A 13,871-nucleotide genomic window follows, 5' to 3' on the forward strand; every position below is an offset into this window, starting at 1 on the left:
CACGACCGGACCCAAAAAAAAAAAAAAAGAAAATGGTGGCAAGACACAAGGAGCTCAGGTCTGGTTGTAGGAGGACAAGACTACACACAGAGCTGAGTTCTATAGTATATAATCTGGAGTAGAAAGGAGGGCCATATGAGACTTGGTTTCTGGTCAGGTGCTTAGGTTGCAGCCTGTACCAGGTAAAGAGCTAAGGAAGGAAGGAGAGGTATCTGACCTTGATGCAAAAGGTCCCCCATTCCTCCCTTTACCCTGTCATAGCTGTTGCCTTGGTCTCTGAATCCCTGGCCAACTGGTTAATAAATTTGGGACTGGTACCCAGCACTCATGTTCTCCAAAGGTCCATGGTGTACACCTCAGAAGCACCTGCCCTGCTCACAACCACAGGGGTAGCCAGGTACCATATTAGGAACACTCCTTCCTCAGGGCCTTTGCACTTACTGTCATTCCTTCTATCTGGAGAGCTCTTCCTAAGCAGAGGCATCTCTGATCATCTGCAGCTTCTTCTTCCCTTATTTTACTTTGGCCTCTATTCAAATGTCACTTTGTCAGAAAGGCTTCCCAGCTCATTTCTCTAAAATAACAGCTCTCATTACTTTCTATTCTTATTTATTTTTGCAGAGGCAGGGCATTGGGGGAAGGGACAGAGAAAGGCTGTCTTTGAAAGGCAAGTCTTGGGTGGTCACCCTAAGCTTCCTGGAAAGTTGAAGAAGCAACAGATGTGAAGTTGGAACTAGCTGGAAGGGAGAGGGGCCAAGAAGGAGACCACAGAGAAGCTGTACTTCCTAGAGCTGCCCCCTTTCAGAGACGTTAGAGTCCAGATCACCTATCTCTTGTACTACCTCCTACCCTCCTGCATTTCCTATTGGCTACATTGAATCTGTCTTCAGAGACAGAAATACCAACCCATGAAGGGCAGTGGCCAATCAGAGGAAGACCATAATCACTGATACCTCCAGGATACCCTGGACCTGTTATCACCCCACAATTGGATTAGGTGGCAAAATGTTCCTCTCAGCTGCTCATTCTCCTGAGTGGGGCCCTGTGAACTGCTCTGCTTCACTTTGGCTCAGATTTTCTGTTTATACTGAAGGCTGGGCAGCAACCTGGGAGCCCTCCCTGCCAGAAAGGGAGGGGAGAGAAAGGGAGGGGAGATGGGAGGAGAGAGAGAAGGGAGTGGAGGGGAGGAGAAGAGAGAGAAAAGAGAAAGGGATGGGAGGGGAGGTCACAAACAAAGACAGTCTTTTTTTTTCTTTCTTTCTTTTTGCTTAAACTTGAGGCCTAAGTGCTGTTCCTGAGCTCTTTTGCTCAAGGCTAGCACACTACCACTTCAAATCACAGTGCCACATCTGGATTTCTTGGTGGTTAATTGGAGATAAGAGTCTCACAGACTTTGCTACCCAGGCTGGCTTCCAGCCATGACCCTCAGAGCTCAGCCTCCTGAGTAGCTAGGATTACAGGTGTAAGACACCAGTGCCAAGCAAAAGAGACAGCCTTCTCACCTTGGAATCTACCTGAGCTCAACTTTGGCTGCCAAATTTACCTCCTCATGTGGGGTCCAGCTTCATTTAAACAGCTCAGATCTCTGAAGCCCAGAGTGTTTGAGAGAGGTTTAATTTGCCTTGGAATTGAATTTGGTTCCATAGAAATCTGCCAAGCCTGATGGCCGATAGGTCATGCCTGTAATCCTAGCTACTTAGGAGGCTGAGATCTGAGGATCACAGTTCCGCTCCATTCTACACCTCAAAAAATAAAAAATAAAATCCTGTTTCCTCCTGTTGCCTGGTACTTTTTTTTCTTTTTTCTTTTTAGTCTGTCATGGTTCTTGAACTCTGGGCCTGAGCGCTGTCCCTCAGCTCTTCAGCTAAAGGCTAGCACTCAACCACTTGGGCCACAGTGCTACTTTTGGTTTTCTGGTGGTTTATTGGAGATAAGAGTCTCACGGACTTTCCTGCCCATGCTGCCTTTGAGCCATGACTAAGATCTCAGCTTCCTGAGTTGTTAGGATAACAGGTTCGAGCCTCCAGTGCCTGTCCCTTTCTTTTTCTTTCTCTCTGAAAAGCATTAAATTTAGCCATGTGCCTAGGTACTGGGAAAGATGAGGCAGGAGGATTATTTGAACTCTAGATTTCAAGACTGAACATGTTCTAGATGATAGAATGGGCAATGTAAGAAAACCCCATCTCGGGCTGGGAAGGTGGCTTAGTGGTAGAGCACTTGCCTTGCATGCCTGAGGCCCTGGGTTCGATTCCTCAGCACCACATAAGCAAAAAGAAAAAAGTTGGAAGTGGTGTTATGGCTCAAGTGGTAGAGCGCTAGCCTTGAGCTGAAGAGCTGAGGGACAGTGCCCAGGCCCAGAGTTCAGACCCCACAACTGGACCCAAAAAAAAAAAAAAAAAAAAAAAAGAAAAGAAAACCCCATCTCAACAACAACAAAAACACTCTCTAGGTATTCATTATTTCATTTTATGGTTACAAAACAATTTTTAAATTTATTTATTGTTATTTATTTCTTGTAAAGGTGATGTACAGAGTGGTTACGGTTACATAAGTCAGATAAAGAGTACATTTCTTTTTGAACAATGTCACCCCTTCCTTTGCTCTCTCCCAGTTTTCCCTCTCCACCCTACCTACCAGTCTCTAGTGAGTATCACTGCTGCGTTTATTCACCCTGTGTCCCACCATTTCCATGTCCTTCCCCTTCCCCTCCCAAAGACAAAAAAATGAAATACGACAAAAGAAATGAAAAGGAGAATATCAACAAAAGGGGAAAAAAAATCTCTTGCTTCTATTTCCTAGAGTTCCATTCTTGAAAGGGGCAAAGAGGCCTCCAACAACTAATTTTTTAATCAAAAACAATGTAGCCCAGAAAGCAATGAATGTATCCTTAAAGTAAAAGAGTAAATATTAAGTAAATATTCATTTATATTTTTATATTTCTATAAATATTTCTATACAAAACAATTCTATTTTATTTCATTATTTTTTTTTGTCAGTTCTGGGGCTTGAACTCTGGGCCTGGGCGCTGTCCCTCAGCTTTTCAGCTCCACCACATGAGCCACAGCGCCACTTCTGGCTTCTTCTGTTTATGTGGTGCGGAGGAATCAACCCCAGGGCCTCAAGCCTTTGAGGCAAACACTCTACCACTGAGCCACCTTTCCAGCCCAGAACAATTTTAAAGTTAAGTTTTTTTCAAGCTCTTTTGGAGGGGGTAGGGATGGGGGGAGGAGACTAAGAGGGTAAATGAAATAAATAGATTATTTGCATGTGTGAAAATAGAACAGTGAAACCTGATGAAATTGTTTTTTTTTTGTCGGTCGTGGGGCTTGAACTCTGGGCCTACGCACTGTCCCTCAGCTCTTCAGCTCAAGGTGAGCGCTCTACCACTTGAGCTACAGAGTCACTTCCAGTTTTCTGGTGGTTTATTGGAGATAGGAGTCTCACAGTCTCTCCTGCCTGGGCTGGCTTTGAACCTCGATCCTCAGATCTCAGCCTCCTGAGTAGCTAGGATTACAGGCGTGAGCCACCAGCGCCCGGCCTGATGAAATTGTTTTAAGAAGGAGAGAACAGGAGAGAGTGACAGAAGAGGAGAAGTGGATCAGGAGGGGGATGTGTTGCTTACACATGTGGAAATGTCATAATGAAACCTCCTTTGCACAACTAATGTATACTAATAAAAGAAATTAAGGTTTTGAGTAAATTTCTTGTGTTTGAACCTGTTTGTACAATCATTTAATATTCATTAGCCCATCATCTCACAGAGATACACATTAGCTTATCGATTCAGCATTTTTTTTAAACTGAATGTCAGTATGTGCTACATTTAATTTGATGTGAGATGCTGGTTTTAGTCAGGTCCTGATAAGAACCAGAGCATTCTGGAATTGAGTAATTTGATGAATATATAAAAGGGGGGGGGGGGGGAGGAACAGGGCTACAGGTGTGGCTCCAGTGATAGAGCACCAGGTTGTGAGTACATACTCAAGCTCTGAGCCAGAGCTCAAGTTTTGGAATGAGACAGACAAGACAAATGGATAGACGGACAGACAGAAACAGAGAGAGAATCAAAATGAGAGGATGAGGGGAGGGGAAGGTGGGAAGGAGAAGGGAGAGGTGGAGAGGGGGAGAGGGGAGGGGAGGGGGAGCAGAGGGAAGGGAAAGAGAGGAGAGGGGAAATGAGGGGCAGAGAGGGGAAGGGAGAGAAGCAAAGATAGGAAAGTCCTTAGAGAGAATGTCACATGCATACACACACACACACACTCATGCATGCACTTACCAAAGTTAGACACAGAAAGAGTAGCAGACAGCAACACTGGCAGGAGCTGGGCAGCAGCAGCAGCCAGGGCCTGCCCACAGCCGAGCTTGTACCATTTCAGTACACAGCTTGCCTTCCACCCCCCTTCTTTGCCTGAGGCTTTCTTTAGCAGTAGAGCTAGCTTTGCTCACCCTTAGAGCAGGCCAAAAGTGCCAGAGAATTAGTACTTCCACAGGAGCAACATAGCTCCCCAGCTCCCTCCACCTTGGGGTGAGAGGAGCGAGAGGTACAGGTTCTAGACTGTATTCCAAAGTCTCTACCCAGAAGGGTTGACAGGAGCCCTAAACTGGTTCCTTGCTCTCTCTCTGTCTAGCTGCCTCATTCATTCTTGGGTCTTTCCAAGGATTACTTGCCCAAATAAACTACTTACTTGAAGCCTAGTCCCAGGCTTTGCTTCTGGGAAAATCTGTGGGTAACCTTTGGTAGAAGAACATAGAAGTCCAGGGCTGGCTCACCACTGGTTGAACCCAAACAAAAAGCAAAAGAATGTGGGAGCCCATAGTTGAACTTGGACAGACTAACCATGAGCAACGGACAGCAGGGTGGAAAGCAAGACTTGGCCAGGCTAGGGGGAGAGTCATGGCCAGCCAGCTGAACTGACCTTTTGCAAGTAAGGCAGATGGAAACTGACTGCAATAAAGTGGGTTGAGTGCAAGTGGGTGTTGGTGGCTCACACCTCTAATCCTAGCTACTCTGGAGACTGAGATCTGAGGATGGCAGTTTGAAGCCAGCCCAGAAAGAAAAGTCTCGGTGAGATGCTTATCTCCAATTAACAATTCAAAAACCATAAGTGGAGATGTGGCAGAGCAAGCTAGCCTTTAGCAAAAGAGCTCAGGGACAGTGCCCAGGCCCTGAGTTCAAGCCCCAAGATCGTAAAAAAAAAAAAAAAAAAAAAAGGTGGGTTGAGAGCTAGGACAGGGAGGTTTGGGTCTCTCTTTAGTCCAGGGAATGGAGGCAGGCTCCTTAAGAAAAGATAGTATGAACTGAGCACCAGGGGCTCACACCTGTAATCCTAGCTATTCAGGACGCTGAGATCTGAGGACTGAAGTTCAAAGTCAGCCCAGGCAGGAAAGTCTATGAGATTCTTATCTCCAATAACCACCAGAAAACAAGAGGTACTGTGGCTCTAAGTGGTAGATCCTTAGCCTTGAGTGTAAAAGCTCACGGACCAGTGCTCAGGCCCTGAGTTCAAGCCCCATGACCAACAAAAAAGGAAGGAAGGAAGGAAAGAAGGGAGGGAGGGAGGAAGAAATGAAAGAAAGCAAGAAAGAAAGAAAGAGAGGAAAGGAAAAGAAAAGAAAAGAGAAAAGAAAAAGTTGGGCTGGGAAGGTGGCTCAGTGGTAGAGTGCTTGCCTCGCATGCATGAGGCCCTGGGTTCGATTCCTCAGCACCACATAAGCAGAAAAAGCCATAAGTGGTGCTATGGCTCAAGTGGTAGATCACTAGCCTTGAGCTGAAGAGCTGAGGGACAGCGTCTGGGCCAGAGTTCAGACCCCATGACAAAAAAAAAAAGAAAGAAAAAGAAAAAAGAAAAGATAGTGTGGCTAGGTACTGGTGGTTTGAGCCTATAATCCTAGCAACTCAGGAGGCAGAAATCTGAGGATCTCAATTCAAAGCCAGCCTGGGCAGGAAAGTTCATGAAACTTATCTCTTAACCACTAGAAAACCAAAGTGGAGGTGTAGCTCAAGTGATAGAGTACTATCCTTGAGCAAAAAAGGCCCTGAGCTCAAGAGCTAGTACTGGCACAGGAAGGAAGGAAGAAAAGAACGAAGGAAGGAAGGGAGGGAAGGAGGGAGGAAGAGAGGAAAGGAGGGAAGGAAAGAGCGAGGAAGAAAGGAAGGGAGGGAAGGAAGGAGGGAGGAAGAGAGGGAGGGAATGGTAAGTGATAGCTGAGACCTGAAAGGTAGGAGTGAATGGCAAAGAAGCAACAAGGGATGTTCTAGGCAGAGATTTAACATGATTTGGTTGAGTGGAAATGGAGCAGACCTAGAGCTCAGAGTTCAAAGTAGGGAGTAGAGAGCAGGGAGTAATGCAACGCGCAGGTAGGACAAGGTAGGAGGGCTTGACAGCTTGGCTGTGAAGACTGGGCCATCCCCGGAAGGAAAAGGGAATAGCTAAAGGTTTTTAAGCAAGAGACTGACAGAATATCACATGGCACCCCATAAATATGTACAACGTGTCAATGGGGAAAAAAAAAAACCAAACTAAAGTATAGGGAGGAAGAAAAAAGACACAGCACTGTAGAACCTGGCTATAGTGGAAAGCCTGCATCAGGTGACAGCAAGTGAGGCGGGAGGCCACTGGGATGGTGGGAAGAGAATATCAGCGTGGGCTTGGGTGGAGGCTGGCCGAGCAGCGGAAAAGGTGTGAAGGACGCCATTCCATGATGAACTGCAGGGAGCGCTGGGACTTCCCGTTCTTGGGCTGATGTGGATGGTAGAATAATGGAGCTGGATACCCAGATGGAAACAGGGAAGGTGCAGTTTTCTGTGAGCCAAGGATAGGAAGCAATGGTACAGTTCCAGACTCACTAGGTTTGAGGGGCTGATGTAGGGGACCACTGGTGGGGAGCATCAGCCAGACAGATGGGCTAGACATCAGAAGCAGTACCTTGGTTGGAAATGAGATGGATGGAAGGGATCAGCAAATGGCCACTGCAACTAGGGGAGTACAGAAGCCCCCAAAACAGAGTATGGAAGGAGGATCCAGGAACTGCCCAGGAAGGCCTGGCGCTGAGGATGGCAAGAGATAAAGTTGGTTCAGCAGGATGGAAGGGAGAACCAGGGAAGATACAATGAAACTGCAAGGCCAACAGAGTCTAGGCCCCCAGTGGCCTGGGAGAGACAGGAAGTGTTGATTACGTTTAGTCCTAAGTTGTAGCAGCAACAGAAGAGTGAGGGGGAGAAACTGTAAGTCTGGTTGGGGAGTAAGGGGTGGGTGGGACCAATACTGAAGACCAACCCTTCTGTGCCACCAGGAGGAGACAGGCAAATGGTCACAGGATATAAACTAAGAGGAAGAACAACTCACCTCACTGCAGAATCCAGAACTCCAACTCTAAACCCCTCTGGGGACAGTCACTGTCTTCCATGTCAGTGTACTAGTGGTCTTTCAGTGTGACTGTCTTGCTAGGAGGGCCCACAAGAATTCCACCCCATGATGCACTGTAGGTGGCGGGTGGGGTGGGAGGTGACAGAGGATCATGGGAACATCTGGTTCTTGGGCTGCAGAGGAGTTTCCAAGCTAGAGAAGCAGCCAGGGGGACTGTGAGGCCAAAAAGGGGCCCCTACCATGCATGCATGTGTTGTTATATTCTGAGCTCTGACACAGAGGACCATTTGAAGCAACTCACGAACTGGTGAAGAGCATTTCAAAGATCATCAACCTAGTCATATTACAGGTGGGTAAACTGAGGCTCCGTAGGAGAGTCCTAATGAGTCGGTCAAAACCCAGCCCCAGGATGCCAACTGTGGTTGGGGGGGATGGGGGGCAGGGATCTTCTTTCCACAACCCTAAAGTCCCCAGAAAGGAAAGAACCATGGCAAGGCCAAAGCCAGGATTGCCACAGGGCTGCGGACAGAGACAAAGCCCAGCAGCCCATGGAGAGAAAGATAAGACAGGAAAGTAAACACGCAGCATGTCGCATGCAGCACAAGCCAACAAGAGGCAGCGGGCAAGCAGACTGCCTGTGGTGCAGGAGCAGAGATACATTTCTCCAGCCTCCAGCCGGTCGGGGCTGCCCAACCCTGGCCACTGGGTGACCTCCCTGCTTCTCCTCGGGCCAGCCAGCCCTCAGTCCCTGGCCCATCTCACCACATGCTCCTTCCTTCTCCCAGCCTGCCCAGAGCAGCCCATGAATAGAACATTAAAGGCAAAACCTTCTAAAAGAAAAAAGCTACTCCCTGGTAGGAGTCGCCCCACTAAATGTCAAACACAGAGCAAGGCTTCCTGCCTTGTGTGCTTCTCGCTAATGGAGGCACCTTGGCCTCCATATCCCATCATCCAATTTCCCTATAAATAAATCATCCCAAGAAGAATTCCAATTCCCCCACCACCCCCACCCCAGGGCCTCATGAATGAACCTCTCTACATAAGCATATGTAAAGGCCTTCACTCTCAGTTGGCTCTGGAGCCCAAAGGAGAGAGGAGAGAGGAGAGAGGGGAGGGGAGGGAAAGAGAGAGAGGGGGGAGGGAGGGGCAGAGAGGGTGGGCTCAGCCCCCTGACAATTTGGGAAGTAAACTTTCACATTGTTTCAACAGGCTGCCTGGAGAGCCCAGCTTTCTCCTGACTCAGGAAAGACTTTTGCTCCATTTCCTGCAGACTAATGCAATTGTCACCGCAATGCTACTACCCTCTGGAATCAAGCCAGCAAGCTGCCAAGAGGCCCCATCTCTGGGGGCTGCGGTGGTCTGTCCCCTGGCAGATGTGTGATGAGTCGTGCCCACCCACCCCCAGTGAGGGCGAGCCACACACCCACTCTGCAAGCTTTGTACCCGACATGTGGTGCACACAGCACTGGCCCGCCCACTCCTAGAGCCCCTAACAGAGTGGCTCACCAGCTCGCATGGCACCAAGCCATGCTAGTGGACTGAGAGTGCGTGGGTGCCACGTCCGCTCCAGTGTGCTAGTGCTGAGCTGCTTTACAATAGTGGACCCCAGGCATGCATGCTCTGAGAGCCTGTTGCATGCTCACCAGGTGTGTTTCTGCACACACACACACACACACACACACACACACACACTGTATCATGCCAACCCTCTTGCTGTGCCAGCACAGAGGCCCCCAGAGTGACTCTCGTGAATCAGATAGCAGGGGCTGTTTGCAGTTTTCTCTCCAAACTTCACTGACTGAGGCGACAGTAATCAGAAGCACTCTCTGAATCTGTTAGATGAGGCACCCGCCTCACCACAGTGGAAGGGGCGTCCACTCCATTCTGCTTTTCCCAACCCCCCAGATCAGCCCAACTCTCTGAAAGGCTTCATCTGGGACTCAGCAGACATTGGAATGGGATAGAAACTCTGAGTCCTAGAAGACTAGGGCTGGGCCATGGAAGGAGGGGGCACAGGTATAAGTGGAGGAGGCTGCCTCACCAAGCCTGCCGGCTGTTACCTACATAGGCCAGCATGTTCTGGAGCCTTTGCTCCCCCAGACAATTACCAATCATGTCTGGGCCTGCCCAAACATCAAGGGGGACAAAGTAGAAGGGGATACGTGAGACAGTGTCTCAGGGCCCCAATCTTAGCCAGAGAAACTCCCAGAGGAACACAGGAAGGGAGTGCAGGGGAACTACCAGGACACAAATGATTCAGCAACACCCAGAAACCCACAAAACAAATGTCACCAAAATTAAGACAGATGGGTATGTGAGACAGGGAAACTGAGGGGCTGGGAGGACAAGCCTAAGACTACAGCCTGATTCAGCAGTGTGCCAGTTGAGAGACCCAGGTTCAGGGACTACCTCAGTTTCCTCATCTTTAAAATGGGAACAAGCATGGTCAGATCTTACAGGGTAATTTTGGAGATGGCACGAGATCAGGCACTTAGCCTCATAAGAAGTACTTAGTCGGGGTTGGGAATGTGGCTTAGTGGTAGAGTCTTGCCTAGCATGCATGAAGCCCAGGGTTCAATTGCTCAGTACCATATAAACAGAAAAAGCCAGAAGTGCTACAGTGGCTCAAGTGGTAGAGTGCTTGAGCAAAAGAAGCTCAGGGACAGTGTCCAGGCCCTGAGTTCAAGCCTTGGGACAGGCAAAAAGAAGAAAAAAAGAAGAAAAAGAAGAAGGAGGAGGAGGAGGGAGGAGGAGGAGAAGAAGAAAAAGAAGGAGGAGGAGGAGGAGGAGCAGGAAAGGTACTTAGTAAATGTAAACAGCTATTGTCAACCGATATGCAGAGATTAGCAGAAGTGAAGTGAAGACAGTTGAAAAGTAAGGTCTAGGCCCTGTTCTGGTATTCATATCTCCTCCCAGCAACCTCCTCCAAGAATCTTCCTGAGGGCTGGGAAGGTGGCTCAGTGGTAGAGCACTTGCCTTGCATGCATGAGGCCCTGGGTTTGATTCCTCAGCACCACATAAGCAAAAAGAAAAAGCTGGAAGTGGCGCTGTGGCTCAAGAGGTAGAACGCTAGCCTTGAGCTGAAGAGCTGAGGACAGCACCCAGGCCCAGAGTTCAGGCCCCACAACAGGACTCTCCCCCCCCCCCCCAAAAAAAAAAGAATCTTCCTAAGACCCAAGGTAGGTTTGCTTGCTATAGTGATGAGTACTGAGCCAACTGTACCTCCTAACCCCAATCTATCATCCTTGTACTTGGGACCCTCACCCTGAAACCAGTAGCTCCCAGAGAGAGGACTGAAATGTAGTTTAGTGGTAAGGCACTTGCCCAGCAAGTGCAATGTTCTGATTTTGATCCTTAGTATCAAAAAAGGAAAGACAGCATGCGCCGGGTGGCTCACGCCTGTAATCCTAGCTACTCAGGAGGCTGAGATCTGAGGATCGAGGTTCAAAGCCAGCCCGGGCAGGAAAGTCCGTTAGACTCTTATCTACAATAAACCACTAGAAAACCGGAAGTGGTGCTGTGGCTCAAGCGGTAGAGCACTCACCTTGAGCTGAAGAACGCAGGGACAGCGCCCAAGCCCAGAGTTCAAGCCCCACAAACGACAAAAAAAAAAAAGGAAAGACAAAAAAAAAAGTTCCAAGGTCTTCTCCTGGGCCACTCACTATCCTATGCCTCCCTCTCTTTTTTTAATTAAAAAAGAATTAAAGAATTACTCCTGGCCACCAGTGGCTCAGGCCTGTAATCTTAGCTACCCAGAAGACTGGGATATGGGGAATCATGTTTTGAAACCAGCCAGGACAGGAAAGTCCATGAGACTCTTATCTCCTATTAGCCACCAAAAGGCCAGAAGTGGAACTATGGTTCAAGTGGTAGCACACTAACCTTGAGCACAAAAGCTCTGGGACAGTGCCCAGGCTCTGTGTTCAAGCCCCAGGATTGGCACTAAAACAAAAACAAAATTTATTTTGCTAGGAATAGAACCTAGGTCTTTGTACATGCCAAGCTAGTGTTCATACTGAACTATAGGTCCTCAGCCTTTAATTTTTGAGACAGAGTCTCACTCTGTATAGCCCAAGATGTACTTGAATTTGCTATATAGCCCAAACTGGCTTGAAAACTGTGATCCTCCTGCCTCCCAAGTGCTGAGATCAAGGGATGTTCTACCATACCCAGCTCTCTAACTCATACCTACCAGGGTGGCCTGGCCATTGCACCCCAAGGAAAGGGCTGCTTCCAGCACTCAGTACTAAGGTCCTGCCTTCTGCCCATCCCCGGAGGCTCTGTTCCCGTTTCACCAAGCTATTTTGCTTCCTCGGCCATCTGTTCCCTTCCTGTCATCTCCTTTCTGCTTTAACCTTACCCACTACTTCACCGCAGATGGTACTCAACAGACCCGTTTTTGACATCCTTCAAGATGCCTGCCCCCTTCCCCTTGCTCTGTCCTTCCGCAGGCCCAGTCCAAAAGATGTGGCCAGAGTTTGGGGTTGGGTTCACATCCTAAGCCTCCCCCTCCTTAGGTCCATCTGTTGTCAGCTCTGCCCAGGGTCAAAGGAGCAAACGCCTACCTCTTCTGTGACTTAGCCTTTTCCTAACGAGATTTCTTCTTGTCAAACTTTGCTAAGAACTTCTCCAGTCTCCAAGTGCATATTTGCTCTGATTCTCTATCCAATCTCCATACATAGCTTTATTTAACCCACAAGAAGGCTGAAAGTTGTTGGCTAGGACAGACACAGAAAGCTCTGGAGCTCATTCCTGCAAAGGAAAAACCAGAGGTGCCTATGCTAGGAATTTGGATCCTGGACAGTTTCCCTATTGAAAATGGATCTGAAACTGTGCACAATGTTGCACACCTATAATTCTAGTACTTAGGCCGAGGTAGGAGGACTGTAAGTTCAAGGCCGGCCTGGGCTATATAATGAAATTCTTTCTCAAAAAAAGAAAAATATAAGCTGGGCGCCAGTGGCTCATGCCCGTAATCCTAGCTTCTCAGGAGGTTGAGATCTGAGGATCGAGGTTCAAAGCCAGCCTGGGCAGGAAAGTCCGTAAGACTCTTCTCTCCAATAAACCACTAGAAAACTGGAAGTGGCACTGTGGCTCAAGTGGTAGAGCGCTCACCTTGAGCTGAAGAGTGCAAAGACAGCGCCCAAGCCCAGAGTTCAAGCCCTACAACCGACAAAAAAAAAAAAAAAAAATGAAGAATACAAACCTGCAGTGAAGAATTGGCCCTGTGTTGTGATAGAAATTGAACCAAAACACATTGTTAACATAGTCTGAACTCACAGGGGAATGCTATGCTTCTGTCTTGGCCTTTATTCTAGCTGCAGATGTGGCTATGAATGCAAGGCTTTTTTTTGTTGTTGGTCAGGGAGCCTGAACTCAGGGCCTGGGTGCTGTCCCTCAGCATTTCAGCAAAAGGCCAGTGCTCTACCACTTGAGCCAGAATGCCACTTCCAGCTTTTTCTACTTATGTGGTACTGAGGAATCAAACTCAGGGCCTCATACATGCAAGGCAAGCACTCTACCACTGAGCTAACCTCCCAGTCCCAAATGTAAGGCCTTTTCTCTTTTTTTGGGTCCGGTCATGGGGCCTGAACTCTGGGCCTGGTCGCTGTCCCTCAGCTCTTCAGCTCAAGGCTAGCACTCTACCACTTGATCCACAATGCCACTTCCGGCTTTTTTCTTTTTGCTTATGTGGTGCTGAGGAATCGAACCCAGGGCCTCATGCATGCAAGACAAGCGCTCTACCACTGAGCCACCTTCCCAGCCCTGTAAGGCCTTTTCTTAACAACTTTTTCTCTTCTGGGCTGTCCTACTACTCCCCTAAAATTCCTTCTCGTTTTTTTTTTTTCTAGACTAAGGCCCAGGAGTTTTGAGGAAAGAGGCAGCGAATCAGAAGTTAATGATGGCCAGGCACTGATGGCTCACACCTGTAATCCTAGCTACTCAGGAGGCTGAGAGCTGAGGATTGTCATTTGAAGTCAGTTTGGGCAGATAAATCTGAGAGACTCTTATTTCCAATTAATTACCAAAAATCTGGAGGTGGGGGTGTGGCTAAAGTAGTAGAGTACCAGTCGAGCAAAAAAGCCAAGAGAGAAGCCGGGCGCTGGTGGCTCACGCCTGTAATCCTAGCTACTCAGGAGGCTGAGATCTGAGGATCGCAGTTCAAAGCCAGCCCAGGCAGGAGAGACCGTGAGACTCCTATCTCCAATAAACCACCAGAAAACCGGAAGTGGCACTGTAGCTCAAGTGGTAGAGCACTTGCCTTGAGCTGAAGAGCTGAGGGACAGCGCCCAGGCCCAGAGTTCAAGCCCCACGACCGACAAAAAAAAAAAAAAAAATAGCCAAGAGAGAGCCAGAGTTCAAGCCCCAGTACCAACACACACACACACACACACACACAAGATGATGAAGGAAGCATTTTGGTGACATTGGTTCTATTGGTCTACTTTTCTTTATCTAGACAGAAATGGTCTGTAGGGTCTGAAATTCCACTTCTGCACTTGG

General features: G+C 48.3%; 1 protein-coding gene across 1 annotated transcript in view; it reads right to left on the reverse strand.

The window, feature by feature from the left end:
• Window positions 1-13,871, reverse strand: part of Rtn4rl1 (reticulon 4 receptor like 1) — a 79,322-nt gene that overhangs the window by 61,362 nt on the left and 4,089 nt on the right. The gene's annotated exons all lie outside the window — the stretch shown is intronic.

This window comes from Dipodomys spectabilis, unplaced genomic scaffold (assembly GCF_019054845.1).
Source record: "Dipodomys spectabilis isolate Male_0828 unplaced genomic scaffold, ASM1905484v1 ptg000018l, whole genome shotgun sequence".
NCBI classification, from domain to species: domain Eukaryota; kingdom Metazoa; phylum Chordata; class Mammalia; order Rodentia; family Heteromyidae; genus Dipodomys; species Dipodomys spectabilis.